This window comes from Odocoileus virginianus, chromosome 8 (assembly GCF_023699985.2).
Source record: "Odocoileus virginianus isolate 20LAN1187 ecotype Illinois chromosome 8, Ovbor_1.2, whole genome shotgun sequence".
Classification (NCBI taxonomy): Eukaryota; Metazoa; Chordata; class Mammalia; order Artiodactyla; family Cervidae; genus Odocoileus; species Odocoileus virginianus.
In genome coordinates, this window is record NC_069681.1 from 9,720,207 (window position 1) to 9,742,500 (window position 22,294).

Genomic DNA, 22,294 nt, shown 5'->3' on the forward strand with positions numbered 1-22,294 from the left:
TCCTCAGCCAGTCAGCTTGTCTTCAAGCCGGCTATCCTCATGGTCATAAGATGGCTGCGACAAACGTAAACATGACGACTTCCAACAGGAGCAGAGGGCTTTTCTCTATGTACAGATCTCAACAGATGCACGGGTCCTCACATCTACAGCTAGACACTGTCTCAGTTCAAATTTTAAACCACAGACAAGAGAAGTTAGATCACTGTGACTGGGTCAAAGAAGCCCATGGTGACATGGCGGAGGACAGATCACCTGCACAAAATCAGCCCAACGGAAGAAAGAGGTGGGTTCGGCACCCAGCAGTGATTACTATAATTACATACAATGCCATTCGTGAGGAGGCCTCCAGCCTCCTCTCTTGCCATTCCTTCTTTCTCAAATACTGTGTTCCAACCATACCTGCTAAATATGAGATTAAGTTCCTACTTGGCAGATCCTTTCTTGTCTCTCTGCTTTTGCTCTATGTTCTTGCCTCTGACTGAAGTGTTCCTTCCTGTCTAACTGGCAAATGCCTACTCATCCTCCAGATCTACAATGGAGCATCACCCCCTCTGTGAAGTTTTCTTGACCTTAAGCAGTTGGCTACTTTGATAGCCTCCCCATACCTTGTCTGCCAGTTTTATTACAGCATCCATCACACTAAAAGGTACCTCTTTGCTTATATCTCTTGCATTAGATTAAGAGCCCTTAGGAAGCAAGGCTATGCCTTATTCATCTTTGTACTCCCACCTCTAGTACAGTGTCACATATTTATAGAAATTTCCTGTAGGCTTGATAAATTGAGTGAAATTGAATGAGCTGAACGGGATCTGGCTGTGTTTGTGCACATCTGTGCACAAAGATGCACAGTGTGAGAGTTGCAACGTACATAAGTTTTATTTGGGGCAAAATGAAAACTGCATCCTGGAATGCAAAGTCAAGTGGGCCTTAGGAAGCATCACTAAGAACAAAGCTAGTGGAGGTGATGGAATTCCAGCTGAGCTATTTCAAATCCTGAAAGAGGATGCTATGACAGTGCTGCCCTCAATATGCCAGCAAATTTGGAAAACTCAGCAGTGGCCACAGGACTGGAAAAGGTCAGTTTTCACTGCAATCCCAAAGAAAGGCAATGTGGTACAAATTGTACTCATCTCACATGCTAGCAAAGTAAAGCTCAAAACAAGTGAGCCTTCAACAGTATATGAACTGAGAACTTCCAGATGTTCAAGCTGGATTTAGAAAAGGCAGAGGAACCAGAGATCAAATTGCCAACATCCACTGGATCATTGAAAAAGCAAGAGAGTTCCAGAAAAACATCTATTTCTGCTTTATTGACTACACCATAGCCTTTGACTGTGAGGGTAACAACAAACCATGGAAAATTCTTCAAGAGATGGGAATACCAGACCACCTTACCTACCTCCTGAGAAATGTGTATGCAGGTCAAGAAGCAACAGTTAGAACTGGACATGGAACAACAGACTGGTTCCAAATTGGGAAAGAGTATCTTGTCACCCTGTTTATTTAACGTAAATGCAGAGTACATCATGTAAAATGCCAGGTTGGATGAAGCACAAGCTGGAATCAAGATTGCCGGGAGAAATATCAATAACCTCAGATATGCAGATGACACCACCTTTATGGCAGAAAGTGAAGAAGAACTAAAGAGCCTCTTGATAGAGGTGAAAGAGAAGAGTGAAAAAGCTGGCTTAAAACTCAACATTCAGAAAACTAAGATCATGATATCCAGTCCCATCGCTTCAAGGCAAATAGAAAGGGAAACAATGGAAACAGTGACAAACTTTATTCTCTTGGGCTCCAAAATCACTACAGATGGTGACTGCAGCTATGAAATTAAAAGACGCTGGCTCTTGGAAGAAAAGTTATGACCAACATAGACAGCATATTAAAAAGCAGAGACATTACTTTGCCAACAAAGATCTGTCTAGTCAAAGCTATGGTTTTACCAGTAGTCATGTATGGATGTGAGAGCTGGACTATAAAGAAAGCTAAGGGCAGAAGAACTGATGCTTTTGAACTGCAGTGTTGGAGAAGACTCTTGAGAGTCCCTTGGAAAGCAAGAAGATAAACCAGCCCATCCTAAAGGAAATCAGTCATGAATATTCATTGGAAGGACAGATGCTGAAGCTGAAGCTCCAATACTTTGGCCACTTGATGCAAAGAACGGACTCATTTGAAAAGACCCTGACGCTGGGAAAGATTAAATGCAGGACGAGAGGGGACAACGTATCTAAAGACCTGTCCCACCAGTTTCCCTGGAGCACAGAGTGCCTCAGTCTCCAGAACTCCCTCAGGGCGTGTGGAAAGTCAGCAGCTGCAGCAGCACAAGATTCAGTCTCAGCAGAGGCAGAGGGTGAAAGCCCTTGGCAAGAACCAAATTGCAGTTGCCAGAGTAATAGCTCCAGCAGTTTCTCTACTATAACTCCTCCATGGGAGGGTCTTTGAAGGAGCAGTCTTTGGACAGTTCAGAAGGTTCTATGGTCCTCCACTGAAAATGCAGCGTGAGGAGCTGTCCAGAGCCCAGAGGCATGCAGCTGGGTACCCTTGCCTGGAGAGCTCCATACGCCCCTACGATGGTGAATAACCATTCCAGCTTTAGCACTGAAACTTCTGCATCCCAGGAAACTTTCCAGTTCTGAGCACTTCTGAATCGACATCATCAAACCCCGGACGGTCCTGCCAAGGTGGATCTCCTCTCCACGACATTAGCAGAATCCTGCCCAAGGAGAGGATGTGTCCCAACCACGTGTTTAATGTCTGAGCAAATGAGAAAGGTTGTTTGCCATCATTCTCATTTAGAGAGAGATTAAGATTTCTCACCTAGGGTTCAAGGTTTGCGTATAAGCGAGCAAATTACAGAGACCCTAAACAGTTGTCCAGGGAAGGGAGTTACACAACATTAGTTGTTTCTAAGGCAACCACTTCCCAGATTTATGCCAGAGATTTGGAACCATTTCCCCCTAGAGCAGATGATTATATGCTCATTTATCTCCAGAGAAGCCCTTAAAAACCTCTTCGTTCTCAGAAAACCCATTTGGCTTAAAAACACAATGTTTAAGATGGAGGGTTACTCTGAACATTCCCAAACCTCCAGAGAAATGTTTGTGGAGATTGCTATGCCATCCTAACATTTGGCTATGATTCCACCGGGCTTCAGTTCAGCAGTTTCATCGCTGCCGTTATGATCTGTGGCTTTGGAAGGAAGTTCTAAGGAAATATCCAAAGGGTTATTTATATGCTGAGGTCTCCACAGAACAGTTCTTAATAGGCAGTGAGTCCGCGCCACAAAATGGCATTTTGCATTAGAATCGCTAATGGTAATGAACAAAAACAAAAGGCGAATTCAACAGCCTCCACAGGCGGAATCCTAGAGGTCACTTCCGAAGGGCCGGGGTGCGCGACAGCGCCCTCTGCAGGAGGCTTCAGGATTCCATGAAGAGCGCCCCGGCGCCTTCCTTCTGGCGCATGCTCAGACCGCTGTGTTCAGGCCTGTCCTCGGCTGTGTTCTAGTCCAGCAGGGTCCCGGCCCAGAACTTCTCCTGCACCCACTGTTGATTGCATTCAGTTCAGTGACATGTGTCTGGGATTCTAAGGCCGGAAGGAAATCATCTGCCCCTTTTCTTTAGAAGCCTCCCACTGTAATGTTTGAAGGCTGGAGGACTGTGTCTTTTTCCTTTGAGTCACTCTGCCTTCGTTCACAGCCTAGCTCCACCACCCTATGAAGCTCATGGAGCCTCATGAGTTGCTTAACTTCACAGCTCCTGTTCCTCTGAAAACAAAATGGAAGCTCAAAGCACTGTTCTGAGGATTAAGTGAATAACAACTGCAAAGTCCTTTGAACAGGGCCCGATACATAATAAGCATTATGTAAACATTAGCTGTTATTATTCTTTGCACCCTCCGTGTCTAGCATGATCCTTGGCACATAGAAAACATTGAAATTAAAAAAAAAAAATTACTGAACTTTCACTCAGTAGCAAGGCACAGGTAAGGATATCTCATTAAGTGTTTATCATTGCATGCTGCTGTTCTTGTTTCTTTTCTTTTCTTTGTTGGCTAACTAGAGATGTGTCCTCTTTTCCTTGATCAGATACTGGCCACAATCTTTAGAATGGTTTAGAAGGAAGAGGATAGATGAGAGCTGTGATCTCTGTACCGGTTTTGGTCCCAGTGGTACCTGTGAACCTTTAGTTCAGTTCAGTCGCTCAGTCATGTCCGACTCTTTGTAACACCATGGACTGCAGCACGCCAGCCTTCCCTGTCCATCACCAACTCCCAGAGTTTACTCAAACTCATGTCCATCGAGTTGGTGATGCCATCCAACCATCTCATCCTTTGTCGTCGGCTTCTCCTCCTGCTTTCAATCCTGTGAACCTTAGCAACTTGAAAATTCAGAGAAGAACATGCATCTGGTTGGGGAGCTCAGGAAAGACCTCATGAAGGAGTTGTCTGTTTTTATTGAAGTATAACTGATTAACAATGTTATATTAGTTTCCGGTGTACAGCAAAGTGATTCAGTTATATGTATATTCTTTTTAAGATTCTTTTCCATTATAGGTTATTACAGGATATTGAATATAGTTTCCTATGCTATTTAGTTGGTCCTTGTTATTTATTAGGAGTTATCTTAACTGAACCTTAAAGAGGTTTCAATGGAGGCAGAAAAGAGTAGTATGTGATGCTGAAAAAATATAAAGTATATTCAAGAAATACTGATTAACCCATATGGGCATGGACCATGGAGGAATTCAAAGTTCTGCTATTCTATCACCAAACTTCTTCTGATTTTGAACCCCAAATATGGCAGAATGGCTGAAATTAACTCAGAGTTCTTGTCAAGAAAGAATTTGTTCCTAGCAGTATCATGTGGTTTCAAAGCCCAAAGAATCAGCTAAGTAGCTTTTAAAAGCCTAAGAGAATTAGTCTATTTGAATTTGAGATTGAAAGATAAGACCTTGCAAATGTCATACTCCACCTGTGTTCTGCCCCAGACCAGAGTAGTAGGCACGTGGATAACTGCTCCCAGTGCGCTGACTGGAATCACTGAGAGAATCTACACATAGAAAAGGCAGAGTATTTCCAACAAAAGCCAGCAAGCCACAGTAACTGAGGGAGCGTGCTCTACAGAGAGGAAGAGTTGTGAAGTCCAAGCTCACTCTATGGCCTCCTGAGTCAGGGTGAAGTTCTTAAAAGAACAGAAATATGATCAATGAGGTCATTGGCAAGGCAGCCATTCTGCATGACTGTCATTTAAGTTTCTCTGCATAAGAAATTGCCTTTGAGCAGTGGTTCTCACCCTTCCATATCTTGTGGCTGAAACTAGTCTCTCTTGTCCCATCAATCACTCAGTCATCTGGGTCCAGCCATGATGGATGACATTAACATGCTTGCGGATGCACAGTTATACTGTTGCATATGACCTCTCAGTTAGCCAAAAAATCTTAATACTTGGAGAAAGAGCTGGTCCAAATTCTGCCCTGATTCCCAAGGAAAAATGATGTAGTTTTTCAAAAACTAAATAGCATTAAAATAGGTTACAGAGAAGGCAGAACTATTATAATTAAAGAGTTTTATGAAAACTAACAATCAAATACAGTGTGTTGGGCTTGATTATATTCTGATTTGAACAAACCAATGGATTTTTTTAGACAATCAGGAAAATTTAAGCATGGCATAGATATTAGATGGTATTAAAGAATTACTCCTAATTTTGTTGGATATGAATAGTACTGTGATTATGGTATTTTGATGTCCTTGTCTTTTAGAGACATCTACTGAAGCATTTAGAAAATTTCGTCTCTGAGATTTGGTTCAGAATATTGTAGTTACCAGGGAAGCATGGAAGGTAAGTTGTAAGTCAAAAGATGAAACAAAATAAGCAAAGTGTTGAAAACTGCTGAAGTTGTGTGGTGGTTCATAGGTTCATTACACTATTCTCGAATATTGCATATGTTTGAAATTTCCCTTTATAAAATTTTTCTTTTAATCTCCCCAGGCCCATTCACACTGGTCAACTACCTGGAACATTCCATTACACCAGACTCTCAGGCAAGAAAACCCCTCTACTTACTGGGCATAGCAAGCAAAGAGAGAAAAGAAGGCAGTGCCACTGACCGCCCCTTCTTCACCTGCTGTCCCGCTGCTGAACCCGACTCGGCATTCTCTCAACGTGAATATGTTCAGATCTGCTACACTGTATATGTGAGCTGTTAATCCATGTCTTAACAGTGTCTAGGCAGACACCTCCATCTGGTCCCAGAGAAACTCTCAGCAGCCCAGACTGAAATGAGGAATGTGTTTCAGCCTCGGCCCTTGATGGGGGCTCAACCTTCTTATACTGCTTCCCTGCTCCTGCCCATCAAAAGAGAACCCCATCCCTACACTCTGTGTCCCCAAAGGCTTTTCTCAGCTAGCGAGCTTCTTCTCCTAGTCCTCGGATCCCTTCCTCAGACAAGGGAGACTTCACTGTCAGTTGGCTCAACTCCCTGTCTGTCTTAAAGAGACGGTAGGATATAATTATGGGAATCAAAACCTTCTACTGCCAAGTTGTTCTGACCTGTTCAGAACATCTCGTCTTTTTATAATCTAAAATAAAGTATAATCAGCACTCCTAAACATATTTAGTACTGCTTTGCTTAAATTCAGGTAATCATACCCTGATGGAAAATCATCACTTCTTCCTTTATCTGTCAAGGAAAATTTCTAAGATATATATTTTTGAATGGCATATACAATTTTAGTAATATACGGGGAGCAATGTGAGGATTTGTACAATTGAGCTTTTAGCAGATTTATAAATAATTTTAACAGTATATATTGTTGATAATAATATATCAAGGTAGCAGAACAGATTAAAGCTTATGGACAAAGACCAGAAGATTGTGTGACATGAACATCCAGTAGGGCTGGTGAAAGGTACCATATCAAGGACATTTGGAATGGCCAGCGGAATGAGATGAGGTAAGTGAATGGATATGGTTGCATGTGCAATGGATGTGGTTACATCCATGATTTCTAGTCAAACAGTCAAGACATTTATCAGTAGGCAAGGAAAGTAGAAAATTGGAATTAACAATGTATGGCCAAGGTTACTCAGAGGATATCCAAAGGTTATAGGCGCCCATCCACTCCTGGCAGGTAGAATCATCAGGAAAAGCCCATCACACTTACTCTGCAACATGACAAATGGGACAGAGTCAGTTTTCCTGGATAGTCGTGAAGCCAATGCCTAGTCTCGAGGTTGAGTGGATAACACTGGTGACGCAAACAGCTCTGGGTCAGAAGCACTGCCTGTTCGTCTCAGGAGGGCTGTGGCCTGGGGAGCAGGGCACCAAAGACTAAAGAAAATTTCTGGAATGGTTGTAAACAGAGCTAGTATGGGAGGGAGACTGGAGGCTGCTGAGACCAACAAAAGACAGAGAACGGCACTAATACGGCAGAGGGGCAAAAAGGAAGAAAGAAAGAAACTTGGTCACAGCTGATAGCTACTAAACATTTACTCTGTACCAAGCCCTTTACACATATCATCTTTATCCTCCCATCACCTTGAAAACTGGATACCATTATCTTTACTTTGCAGAAGTGGAAATGGAGATTTGCGTTACCCAGATGGTAAGAAGCAGATTCAGGATTCTATCTACTATTGGTTCTGATCTCAAAGTGTAGCCTCTTGGCTATCACTCATAAGAATGGATAGGGGAGCGGATTAAAGAAGATTAAAAAGACTGTGTGTACCAGATGAGAGAAAACTTTTGTAAAATATACTCCTATTGGATTGAAAAAGAGGTAGAAGAATAGACATACCCCACTGCTAGATTCTTCTTTTTACTTTTCTGCAGTTCTTAAGTTTTCTATCATAAGCATGCATTGCTTTTACAATAAGAAAAAAGTTACTTTTAATTTTTTTTGGTGTGGAAGAGGTTTAGAATCCTAAACTCTCTGCCTATGTTTCCAATAATTATCTGTCGCCTGTGAAAATGCTGTGAAAATATAAGTGAAAGTGAAAGTCGCTCAGTCATGTCTAACTCTTTGTGACCCCATGGACTTGGAATTCTCCAATCCATGGAATCCTCCAGGCCAGAATACTGGAGTGGGTAGCCTTTCCCTTCTCCAGGGGATCTTCCCAACTCCAGGATCGAACCCAGGTCTTCCGTATTGCAGGCTGATTCTTTACCAACTGAGCCACAAAGGAAGTGAAAATGTAAAGCCCTTGGTTAACTTGGCAATACAGTATTTCCTCAAAGACAGCAAGGCCCAGAGGACTGGAAAGAACATCCAGAAGAGCTGTCAGCCCAAGACTTAGGGCAAAAGAGCAACATGCCCATAAGCAGAAAAACGATCTGTTTCAGATCTACCCGGTTGTTATCTCCCTCCTGTGATTTCTCATCCCGTGAATTATTCCAGTGCTTGTATATTTACTTTTTAAATACACAACAGAGGAGTTATTCTCCAGCTCTCTATCAGCTGAAGTATTAACAGCTTCCAGCTGAGAAACTATCTTTTCACTTTGCTTAAGCCTAATCATCATTTCTTCCTTCCAACGAGAGATTCAGTATCATACAAAGAATCTCAATACAAAAGGGCACATGGGTGATTTTTTTTTTATCATGTTGTTTGTAGACTTACAATGTATAATTTGGGGGTAAATCTATTTCAAGATGTCACTAGTTTGGATTTTCTTTCTAGAAAGAAACACTTGCCCCCTTTATTGTTTGAAAGCCTAAATATACATGTGCCCAAACTAGGAAGCAAAAAAGAATAAAAGGGCTTATTTTAGAGATTTCAACTTATTTCTTGAAATCTTTATTTCAAAAATAAAAGTATAGGGATATGGAACCTTGTACTCCAAACATTAAGTAGTCTACACTGTAGAACTGTGTCTCATCACCTATGAAGGAAAGTGCTACCTCTCTGATGAAAAAGTCCTCTAAATAGAAATATGAAATATTCAAAGAAGCCATCTCTTCCCCTTGCCCAGGATCCCTATAAGAAATGGACTCATCTCCAGCATTGTGTTTTCTTATGTTGGGTTCACATACCATTTACAAGTCTGCACTAGCCAGCTTACTGGGCTACAGCTTCTTGTTAATGAAATGAATCAGGAATGTATTCTCTTTATGAACCAATTTTCTTTGCTCCAAGGCACAAAAACAGCCTGTGCCTGCACCAGGCAGCCCAGACAAGTATCTTGCAAATGGCTGCCTTTTGCTTCTCCTTGCAGCTCAAGGAGAACGGCTTCTAAGCACGCTTGTGACACGAACAGTTGATTTGAGTCACTAACTGGGAGTCGCCCCAGCTGCTGTCTTCTATGTCTTGGAGCACTCCTGTTTGCCCTTCTTTGACACCCAATAATCTTTGCTAGCCTCTGCTTTATTTTACTTTTTTTTAAATTAAAAGTAGTTTATATAAAGTAAGTCAGAAAGAGAAAACATAAATATCTTGTATTAACACAGATATGTGGAATCTAGAAAAACGGCACAAATGAACCTATTTTCAAAGCAGAAATAGAGACCCAGATGTAGAGAACAAACATGCAAACACCAGGCAGGGAGAGGGGCTGAGTGAGGCAGGAGATGGGGTTGGTATGCGTCTAATGCTGTGTGCATAGTAGAGAGCTGGCGAGGGCCTGCTGTATGCTGTCAGTTCAGCTCAGTCGCTCAGTCGTGTCCCACTCTTTGCAAACCCATGAACCGCAGCACGCCAGGCCTCCCTGTCCATCACCAACTCCCGGAGTTTACTCAAACTCATGTCCGTCGAGTCGTAGATGCCATCCAGCCATCTCATCCTCTGTCGTTCCCTTCTCCTCCTGCCCCCAGTCCCTCCCAGCATCAGGGTCTTTTCCAATGAGTCAGCTCTTCGCATGAGGTGGCCAAAGTACTGGAGTTTCAGCTTCAGCATCAGTCCTTCCAATGAACACCTAGGATTGATCTCCTTTAGGATGGACTGGTTGGATCTCCTTGCAGTCCGAGGGACTCTCAAGAGTCTTCTCCAACACCACAGTTCAAAAGCATCAATTCTTCAGCACTCAGCTTTCCTCACAGTCCAACTCTCACATCCATACATGATCACTGGAAAAACCATAGCCTTGACTAGATGGACCTTTGCTGACTAAGTAGTGTCTCTGCTTTTCAATATGCTGTCTAGGTTGGTCATAACTTTCCTTCCAAGGAGTCAGCATCTTTTAATTTCATGCCTGCAATCACCATCTGCAGTGAATTGGAGCCCAGAAAAATAAAGTCAGCCACTGTTTCCATTGTTTCCCCATCTATTTCCCATGAAGTGATGGGACCAGATGCCATGATCTTAGTTTTCTGAATGTTGAGCTTTATACCATACCATAGGGGAAAAAAGAGAGGACAGTCTGTTTGTTGGACATATATCAAGTTAACCTTAAAAGTGCATTCCAATATACATTAAGTGCAGACAAATACTGTTTGATTCCCCTTCCACGAGGTACCTAAAACAGTCAAATTCATAGATTCAGAAATGTAGATGCCAAGGGCTGGGGATGGATGGTGGGAAGAGGGGGTGGGGAGTTAGTGTTTGATGTGGACAGACTTTTGGTTCAGTAAGGTGAAAATTCAAGAAATGGATGGTGGAGGGAATCGCACAGCAATGTGGACATACCTAGTGCCACTGAAATTTACAGTTAAAAGTGGTAAGATGTGTGTTTTATATTATGAGACTTTTGCTGCAATAAAAATAACATTAAAAAAAATTGTTCTCAGAAAGTAATTTGAAACATGGTTTTCTTTTCAGTGTGGTGATTGCTATCTTGAGGAGTGTCCCTTCTCCAGAACTCTCTCCTCACTCTTGCCCCCTAGGATACTGTTAACTATGAAATGCAGAAGTGCCCCCTTATCCCCGGGGGTTTCATACCCCCAGTGGATGCCCATATGGTACCAGACTCCATATGGTGCCAAAATCATGACAGTGATAGTGTTAGTCGCTCAGCCATGTCCTGCTCTTTGTGATCCCATGGACTGTAGCCTCCAAGACTCCACTGTCCATGAGATTCTCCAGGCAAGAACACTAGAGTGGGTTGCCATGCCCTTCTCCAAGGAGTCTTCCCGACCCAGGGATAGGACCCAGGCTTCCTGCATTGCAGGCAGATCTTTACAACTGAGCCACCAAGAAAGACCCCTTTATGTCATGAAGGTAAAAAGAAAGTGAAAGTCACTCAGTCGTGTCTGACTCTTTGCAACCCCATGGACGATACAGTCCACGGAATTCTCTAGGCTTCTACTGGAGTGGGTAGCCTTTCCCTTCTCCAGGGGATCTTCCCAACCCGGGGATCGATCCCAGGTCTCCCACATTGCAGGCGGATTTTTTACCAGCTAAGCCACAGGGGAAGCCCCCTTTGGTGGTGGTGTTGATTTAGTCACTCAGTCGTGTCCGACTCTTTGTGACCCCATGGACTGTAGCCCGCCAGGCTCCTCTGTCCATGGGAATTCTCCAGGCAAGAATACTGGAGTGGGTTGCCATTTACTTCTGCAGAAGCCCCCTTTAAGTTATACCAAAAACATAAACCACGTTTTTCCTCTCTAATAGACAGGCAGTGTGCACAGCAGGAAGACATTAGACAAAGGGATGATTCACACCCAGGGTGTGGGATGGAGCAGGACTGGTGTAGGTCCACTTCTCAGAAAGGCATGCAATTTCAAACATATGAATTACTTATTTCTGTATTTTTCCATTTAATATTTTGGACTGCAGTTGACTGTGAGCCCCTGAAACCACAGAACGTGAAGGAATGGATAGAGGGGGACCACTATACTCAGAAAAGCCACAGTCTGAAAAGGCACACCTTGAATTGTGGAATTCTGTGAACTGACCTGAAAGAAAAGCGTGAGAGTCAAGAGCACATAAGCAAATACGTGACCATCTCAGCTCTGTGGCAGCATCTTCCTCTACAAAAGGCAGGAACGCGCTCATGTGTCCATGGCATACATTCACTTCCTTCTCCTGCAAAAATGGTAATAATAATAATATGGGCCTCATACAGTTGCCATGAGAATTAAATGAAATAATGAAAGGGAAGCCCCTGGCACACAGAAAATAATCAATAAATGTTAGCTTGTTAGCCCTCCTCTCTGCCTTTCCTTCCTTTATTCACCCATTCAATTAATATTCAATAAACCAGCTTCTTCCCAGATTTGAATCACTTCCCAGTGGTGATATGAGTTAGAGCTTTGAGACAAGCTTGGTCTCCTCCAGGCAAATAGCATACAATCTAATACCCCTTAGCATAATGCAATAATTGGTCCCTCAGTGGCCTGAAAGAGTTAATGCACTATTGTAGGGTTTAATCTACCACATTCTGACAAAATGAGCTTTAGTATTTTTTAATACATAAGTTCCCTAGAACCATAATACACAACTCCCTCTCTCTCTCTCCTTCCCATTTTCCCTCCCCCTCTTTCTTTCTCTCTCTATCACACACACACAAACACACACACACACACACACACACTCACACATACTGCAGCTCCCCAAGAGCAGTAAGATAGATTAGATGATGAGCTTTAAACAATCCATGTAGAGTTTACTGAGGGCTTTTTCTGATAAAAAAAAAAACTAATATACTTTAGAAAATTTGAGAAGTTCACAAACCTAAGTAAGACACAAGTTTTTTTTATAATCTTACAAACCCACTCAAGATAGTTCTTAGCAAACACTGCAAGTATTTTGCTCTATTTCCTCCCAAACTTTTTATTCTTATATAATACATATTCCATAATGCATATACTATCATATAGACTTCATGTACTGTGTATGTTGCTTGTATAATTAAAATTGTATCATGAACATTTTTCTAAAAGTCATTGAAATTCATTAAAATGTTTTAGCAACAACAAACTATTCCATCATATGGACATTCCATGACTTGTTTAGCCATGAGTCTATTGTGGGACATTTAGGTAATTTACTTTTTGTTTCCATTATAAATGATGTTGAGACATACTACTTCATATATGGGCTTTCCTGGAGGTTCAGACAGTAAAGAATCTGCCTGCAATGAAGGAGACCTGGATTCAATTCCTGGGTCTGAAAGATTCCCTGGAGAAGGAAATAATAATAATAATTTTATTATTTTATTTATTTATTTTAATAATAATAAAATAATAATTCCCTGGAGAAGGAAACCACCCCAGTATTCTTGCCTGGAAAATTCCATGGACAGAGGAGCCTGGTGGGCTGCAGTCCATGGTGTCACAAAGAGTTGGATACGACTGAATGACTTTCACTCACTCACTCACTTCATATATACCCTTTTAAATTCATTTATTTCCTTAGACTAGATGCTCAGAAGAAAAATGATCAGATAAAAAAGTACAAAAATGTTCAAAGTGTTGATGAAGATCATCAAATTGCTTTACATAAACCAGCAGTATTAGGCAATCTCTTTTCACTGTACTCTGGCCAGCCCTGAGTATTTATACTAGATGATCTGTGTTGATCTGATAGGTAAACATTTTATTTTTGTTTTAACTTGCATCATTATTATTACCAATGAGGTTGAGCATTTATTCCTGTTTACCAGTCATTTGCTCCATCTGTCCTGTGAATTGCAGTTTTATGGTTTTGTTCATTCCATTGAAAGTATAAAGGTTTTATTATCAGTTATATTAACTCATAATATATTAATATTTTCCCACTGTTTTATTTTTAATCTGAAATATCTGCTCTGTAGAAAAGGGCCATAGACCTCAAACAAAGCTCAGGTATTTTTCTTATTAATAAATATATCCCATCAAAATATTAATAATGTATAATATCCTTGTTTGTGTTTAAATGTTCATGACATTTTTGACAGATAGCTTGTAATTTAAATATTAAAATAAATCTTTTTCCCTTTGCTGTTTAGTTTCTTGCTTGTGTATTTATATAGTCCTTCCCCATCTGCAGTAAGGTAAATATTACTCAGAATTTCTTCTAGTTTCTTAAAGTGGTTTCATTTTTCATGTTTCTTCTTCTAAATTATCTAGAACTTACTCTGCTGAATGTAAATGAATCTTTCTTAAACACATATTCTCCAATGCCATTTAGGAAATATTTCATCCCTTTTAGTACTAATTTCTTATACAGTCACATCTATTTATGTACTATATCTTGTTTTCTATCCATTTGCCTATATGATGTTTCATCTTATACTAGAAAGTCTAATAGGTGTCTACTCACCCTTAAAAAGCCTTATTTTTCAAAACTTTTATACCTACTCTAAATTATTCATTTCTTCAGATAAACTCTAGAATTATTTGGTCCAGATCTCCAAAACTCCACTATATGCAAATTCATGAGCCAGTTGCCGTCCCAATATTCCTTTCCAATTTCTTCCTGATGGTAAAGCCCCTGTTTTATTCAAGGGGAAAATGGGAATCATTCTTAGTGACAAATTTATTTCCTAGATTCCACTGTAATTAGACTCAGCTAGGTAATCAGTTTTGGTCAGTGAAATTGTTGCATGCGTGCTCAGTCATGTCCGACTCTTTGTGACCCCAGGAACTGTAGCCTGCCAGGCCCCACTGTCCATGGAATTTTCCAGGCAAGAATACTGGAGTAGGTTGCCATTTCCTCCTCCAACAGATCTTCCTGATCCAGGAATCCAACTCGCATCTCCTGCATCTCCTGCCTTGGCAGGCAGACTTTTTACCACTGAGCCACTTGGGTACCTCCCAGTGAAGCAACAGTGGTTTAAAAACACGTTCACCAAATTCTTTAGCACTCCTCGTTTTCAAAAGGCCCAAGTAACAGCCTTAGTCTTACAAGGCGTGTTCATGAAATAATGTGATTTATGCCTTGCTCTCTTTCAGATCACTTGTTCCTGGGGAAGCCAGCTGCCATGGTGCAAGGATCCAACACGGAGACAATGAAGAGGCCCATGTGATGGGTAAGTGAGGCTTCCTGCTGGTTGCCCTCTTGGCAGTGGGCAATCTCAGAAATGGATCCTCCAGCCCTGCTCAGGCCTTTGTATGACTGCATCCCCATCAACATCCCAACTGGAGCTATATGAGAGACCCTGAGCCAGACCCTCTTAACTGAGTCTCTATGTCATTCTTGATCCCCAAAAACTGTGAAATAACAATGATTTAATTTTTATTTTAATCTGACATATTCCTGCAGTGTTGTTGCTGTTTTACCCCTGATTCGGAAGTTATTTGTCCCACAGCAATGGATAACGAATACAGAGGTATAAGCAGAAGTGTTCTGGGGGCTGTTTACTTTTCCAGATAAATGGGCAAGTGGTGGCTGGTGATTCATTTCTATCTTTTCCTCTTTTACTTCTTAAATATACATGAGATGCCTGAAGTATAGCAGCCATCTGGCCACCATGAGGCAACAAGCATGAGTGTGAAAGTTGGTGCTTGAAGATGATGGAGCAGAACCACTGAGAGTTGGATATGGAAAGACTTTGCTCAGCAGCTGGACAGTAACAACACTAGCTGGTAAATAAGCTTAAATTAAAACCAGCAAATATATCACTCTCCCCATGTGAGGAAAAGAAACACTTTGTTTGAGCTACGCTTGGCCACTTGATTTGTTTTTGCCACCATATGCATTTCTAACAGTTGGGATCAGATGTTGCTCTATGGTCAGCACAGAATTGGGCATTTTGTGACTATGTTCAATGTGATTTTAGAGTAATGAATGATGAATTTGCAATAAGAAACACAGACTAATTTCCTAAACTTTGAGTTTGTAGAAATAATGGAAAGTGAATTAATAAGTGACAGCAGAATCTAGATTACCTCAGGGGAAAATGCTTCCGAGTATTTAGCATATGAACAGACTCCCTTTTGCAGCACTTTTTTTGTGCTGATGTAGATTAACCAGTGGTCAAATTGCCTGCAATCAGGTATTGATCACAGTTCTTCAAAATGCCTGTGAAACACAAAATAGAGTGAAAAATGCTTTATTTTTATTTAAATTCTAAGCTCCTGCATTTTAAAGCAACTCTGCACATCTTTTATGGAATAATTAAGACCAACTACTTTCAAAACACAATTCGTATATAAATGATCTTTCAACAGTATTCCCTAGTGAGATCATCCCCAATGAGATTTGGCTCTCTCAGGACATTATTTAATCTTCAAAACATGAAAATATGTTCTTTTATTTTTAACCTATTTTGTTTTACAATGTATATTCTCAGAAATGGGGCCATTCACACAGCTACCGGAATGCCTAAAATGTAAAAGACACAATACCAAGTACTGGTAAGAACATGGAACAACCCAAACTCTCAAACCAGTGTTAATTGCCATTATTACTTTGGAAAACTGTTAGTATTTACTAACACTGAACATATGCACAGCCTTTGGCCCATCAATTCCACTCCTAAGTATGTAACCAACAGAGATGGCACATATGTTCAGTAAAAGATATGTGCAAGAATCCACAGAACAAAATTATTCATCATAGGCAAGTACTGTAAACAACCCAAATGTTCATCCGAAGTAGAAAGGATAAATGAACTGTGGCATGTTCGCCCATTGAAATTTGAGAGCAGTGAAAATGAATGAACAATTGCTGCACCAACAACACAGACTCTCAAAACCATCATGTTGAATGAAAGAAGCCGGACAGAAAAGAAGATTTACTGTTTGACTGTATTTATTTCAAGTTAAAAAAAAAAAAATGGAGAAACTGACCTATCAAAATAGTGATGACAGAAGTCAAAATAATGGTCAGCCTTATCAGGACAGGAATTGGAAGGCAGCATTAGAAGGGGTGGCGGGGGGGGGGGGGGGGGGCTTCTAGGGTGCTGGTAATTTTGTTTCTTCACCTGGGTGGGGTTTTCATGTGTGTGTGCCTGGTAGCTGAGTCCTATCTGACTCTTTGCAACCCCATGGACTATATAGCATGCTAGGCTCCTCTGTTCGTGGAATTTTCCAGGCAAGAATACTGGAGTGGGTTGCCATTTCTTACTCCAGGGAATCTTCCCGACCCAGGGATTGAACCTGCATCTCCTGTGTCTCCTGCCTTGGAAAGCATATTTTTTACCACTGAGCCACCTGAGAAACCCAAAGATTTTCATAGGACTGTTTATTTTGGAGGTTGTAAAAATTCATCAAGGTGCCTGTTTTTTTATAACTGATATGTTATACTTCCCTTAAAGTGGTGCCATTTCTTCCCATCTAATTTTTCGATGTATAATATGTTTAAGTGTTACTATAAATCAGCTACAGCTCATTGCAAATTTTGCTTCAACAAACTAAAGGCAGAAAAAAACTTGTTCTAAAACAAAACAAAATTGGTCCAAAGAAAGATGAAAAGCTGGGACATTTATGTTTCTGGGTAGGATGAAATAAATATCATCAGAAATTTCCCTTTTCTTACCTACCGTGGTAAGGGAGGGTGATAACAGAAGAGATGAAGAATTCATCCATTTGCCCACTTTCCTACCTTGGATACAACGTGGAGTTGAGAAAGGGATAGCATAGAAGGCTGGCAGTCAGCCAAATCTGGGTTTTCTGTCTCCTTTACTTTGAATATACTTGATTCCAGTTGCTCATTAGAAGTGTGGGTGACTGTAAGAGCATGGAGACCAACATCTGCTTTGACATCTAGCAAAATTTACCTCCACACTCAAGACTCTGACTCTCAGGGAGAAAGTGTCTCTGTTCGGTTCTACCCTGCCTCTCATTAGCCTGTGGGCATCTTCTATGTCAGGACAATATGAAGAATGCATGTGAAAGATGACTGCTCTGCCTTAGGGCTTTTTTGAAGCATTTTTCTGGAATTTGGAGGTCCAAGATAGTGGGATTTTGTCTTAGGCATTTATTCTGAAAAACGAGACATCTCTCTAAAGTCTAGGAGTTCTATCTCACACTTGGTCTTTTTTTTTTTTTTTTGCTATAAAAACTTATTCAGGATTTGCTCAGAAAAAAAAAAAAAAGACTCATGAAGCAAGTTAAATATTTTTAGAATAAAAAATTTTATCTAAGCCTAGAGAGCTCCGCATAGACTATGTTGTGTAGAGGTGTTATGTGTTTATAACAGTTTTCACAATTTATATATGGCAAAGCTGTTTTTCCCCAAAAGGGATAAATGATCCAGACCTTTGCTTCTTCAGGTGCCCTGAATTTGGAGGTTTAAAATAGTTCTTTGTAGCACCTCCCTGGGATTTTGACAGCTGCTTCGGGCTATTGGAAAACTTTAAAGTGATTTAATAGGAAACTGCATCGCACCATTTTCTTTTAATCTGTGTACATAGTTGTCTAGTTATGGCCAGCTTTAAACCATCCAAAAGCTGGGAGCATTTTAAATCCTATTTGTTCCTTGAGTGGACTATTCATTAATGAGCTTATCTGCTTGCTTGCTTCTGAAGTTAAATCTTATTTCTACATCTACTTTTTCTAATGATTTATATTTTGGCTTTGATTCGTTGGGCAAAATGTTACGTGTCTGTTTTTTAATTGCACGCGGTCCAGACTTTGGATCAAGACACCCTTAACTTGCCTCTTTTATGAAGTTGAAGTCCCCAGCTTAGACTTATTTTTCCTGCAAGACACTGTTAAGGGCTCAGAGCTCACATCCAACGCTAACTCTCCTTACCATGCCTGCCCACAGAAATAAGCCCATTCTTAATCTTCTCATAAAAGACTCAAATCCTACTTTAAGCATACTTTCATTAGACCATTCCTCACCAAGCATTCTTCTATTAATAATATGCCTTTCCTTGAAACTACAGGCCCACAAGCATCTTGGGGTTTGCAGGGCAGAACCCATTCTGAGCCCTGGAGTCCCGGGTCTGACTCCTAGAGGAGGCGGGCTTTTTGACACATCTCCAGGGAGCCTTCCTCTAAACCTGAGAGCCTGAGCCTTCTCTGCCCTCTGCCTGAGCTCTCTCTGAATTCTACTTTCTGATTACTCTGCTGAGCGACCTCCCGGAAGTAATCCCACCTTCCCTCACATCACCGGGCCTTCTCAGTGAGCAAGTCCATCATCCAAACTCTTTCTTAGTCATGGGTACCCACACAAGAATGACAGACATGCAATGATCGGTTGGGAGCAGAAGATGGGGGGAGGTGGCAGTTACACCTGTATTTACAGTAGCGCAACCCCACACTCAAGAGTTACTAATTCTCCAGAAGGGCTTCGGAAAAGGTTTGAGGTGGCTCCACCATCCCATTTCCAAAGAACAAAGTGATGAATACTTCCAGGTCATAATGATTCGAGGATGGGGTAATGAGACCATCAAACTCCTTCTGTCCTTGTCATGACCTACATCTAAAGCGGAGATCAGAGTTATTCAGCCTTTGAAGATAAGTTTTTTTGTTTGGGGATTTTCAAGTATGCTTGTCAGGTACGTACCCATCACTGGTAACATCTTCAGAATACACTTGTCTTCCTGACATCAGTAAACCCATGCGTTCCCAACTGTGATTTATCGCTTGATAAATCATGCTATCAAGTTGAAGTGTGAAAGCAATACCCCCTGGACGTAAAACACCACTGAATCCGCTGTTTGGTTAATTTATTACTATTATTAGGGAACTGACAGGAATACTTCCAAAATCAAGTGCCCAGAGGTCCCAGAATTTCATCAGGCCTTCGACAGTGGAGCAGTGTTCAATCACAGGCGGCTGCCCCGGCCACTTCCTCCAGCCGCCTTCTGCCCGCAGTACCTTTGGAGAATTCTTGTCAGAGTGACTGAGCCAGCCACGGCCTCCTCTGAAGCGTTCAGATGGATAGGTAGGTCTGACAGTCAAGAGATAAAGCCTTAGGGCTTCTTTCTCAGGGAAGGTGTTTGCTTTCTTAGAAGGACTGTCTCTCTATTCAGTCCATGACAGCTCGGCTTTATGTATGTGGAGGCGTCGCGCTAAAGACTGACACGGCTGAGACAGGAGCCCCAAACAGGAGGCCGTGGACGTGACTTGAAATCCTGACACTGCTGTTTGCTAGCTGTGTGACCTTGGACGAGTTTGTGTTTCCCAGCCCTGGTGTCTATAGCTGCAAAAAGGTTTTTAAAAGAGCGTTGTTGAAAGGATTAATTAAGGCAGGTGGACACTTCACAATAGGTGGCCAAGAATGTGTGTCGCTTCCTCTCAAGACTATATTTTTAAGGGCAGAATTTATAAGGGTGTAGTGATGATCTTCACTTTTCAACCACTAGAGATGACCCATTTCTCGGTTATAGTACTCAGATTTGTTTTATTATGGGATTCAACCTAGCACTGGGCATTAAGATAGATGGTAAATAAAGACACCTTTGGAAGACATTTTTCACACCTTAGAACGTTAATGAGATGTAGATTAAATTCCATTACAACAAATGCCACGACCAACCCTGACCTTGCAAAAAAAGAAAGAGGAGAGAGGGCTGGGAAAGAGAACCTAAGCTATAGCCAAATGAATAATATTTCAGGCAGTATTTAACTCTTTCAACATCCTAGCATAAACACAGTTGTAAGAGGAAATACCCAGTTTAAGTGACCAGGCAGCTGGTTCGGGTGCATGCTGGTGGCAAGTCAGAAAACGAACTTAAGCCTTCAATACAGCTCCTTCTATTCATTCCAGTCACCTCTTTGACAAGCCACTTCCATCACCACCTCAAGACCCTTATGCTTGCCAGCCTCTCCACCTGGATTACCTCCTCCTGATCTCAACTCACCTCTCTTCACGCAGATCTGAGCTCAAATGTCACCGCTCCAGAGTGACTTTTTCTAAACACCTCACTAAAATAGTTCCCACACTCTCAGTGACCGTCCATTACTTGGTCCATTACTCTGTTTTTTCTTTATAGCAGTTAACTCTACCTGACATATTATCTTTTGTCTCCCGCAGCATAGTAATTTCATGAGCACAGTAGATATTTGTCCAACTTATTCACCACTACTACCAATGCCTAAAATTATCACTAGCATATAGTAGAGAGGAAGAGGAAAAAATGTTGGTATATTCTACCATCACATAGGGACAAAGTGCATTCCTGCAGCCCACAGGAGTTGAGTTCCTAAAAATTCATGTCTCAGAACAGGAGAGCAAATCCAAGTGAGTCCTACCTAACCAACCTCATTCAGATTCTCATAGTTTCTTGTAGGTAGCCTAACTACTCCCCCTTCCCTGAGTTTATGTTCCAGTTTTTTTTCCCCATTACACTTGCTTTCTCGTTTATTTTGATCTTGTTTTTCTTTGTTTAATTTAAATATAATTGCTTGACTTTTTATTGATGTATAAGTAGCATACAATAAAATGACTACACTTAAAGTACACAACTTGAAGGATTTAAACATCTGTATACACCCAAGAAACCATCATCACAGTCAAGACAACGAGCAATTATATCACCTCCAAAAGTTTGTTCACACCCTTTTTCAGTCTCTCCCTGCACCCCTACCCCACCTACCCCAAACCATCATCCCCAGATTAACTTCTATTTTCTGTAGAATTTTATATAAGCAGAACCACATAGTATGTATTTTCAGGGCTGGGAGGGACTGGATTCTTTCACTCAGTATAATTATTTTGAGATTTATCCCTATTTGCTGTGGGTATCACAGTTCTTTCCTTTCTGTTACTAAGTGGTGTTATATTGAATGGATATATGACAACTTGTTTAGCCATTCACCTGTTGATAGACACATGAATTGTTTGAAGTTTTTGGTAACTATGAATAAACCTGCTCTTAGCATGCACGGACAAATTGTTGTCTAGATATGCTTTCATTATTCTTTGTTTAAGACCCAAGAGAGAATGCTGGGTCATATGGTAGATGGGTAGATAACTTTTAAAGGAACTAGCAACTTGTTTTTCAAAAGAGTGGCTCCATCTTATTGTATTTATTTATTTATTTTCCCACCAGCTGTGCGTGAGAGTTCCAGGTGCTCTACCCCCTTAGGACACTTGACATTCCGGCATCAACATCTAAATAAGGACAGGGGCCTCCTTCTCAGTCTAGTGGTAAAGAATCTGTCTTGCAATGCATGAGATTCCCATTTGATCCCTGGTATGGAAGCTAGGACCCACCTGCACTGAGGTAACTGAGCCTGCATACCACACACACACACCCACACACACCCCACATACACACCACACACACACACACCCCACAGACACACACACACACACACACACCCCACACACACCCCCCACACACACCACACACACACCACACAGACACACACACACACACACACACATCCACACACACACCCCACATACACACCACAGAGACACACACACACACACACACCCCACACACACACCCCACATACACACCACACAGACACACACACACACACACATACCACACTCACACCACACATCACACACCACACACACACACACC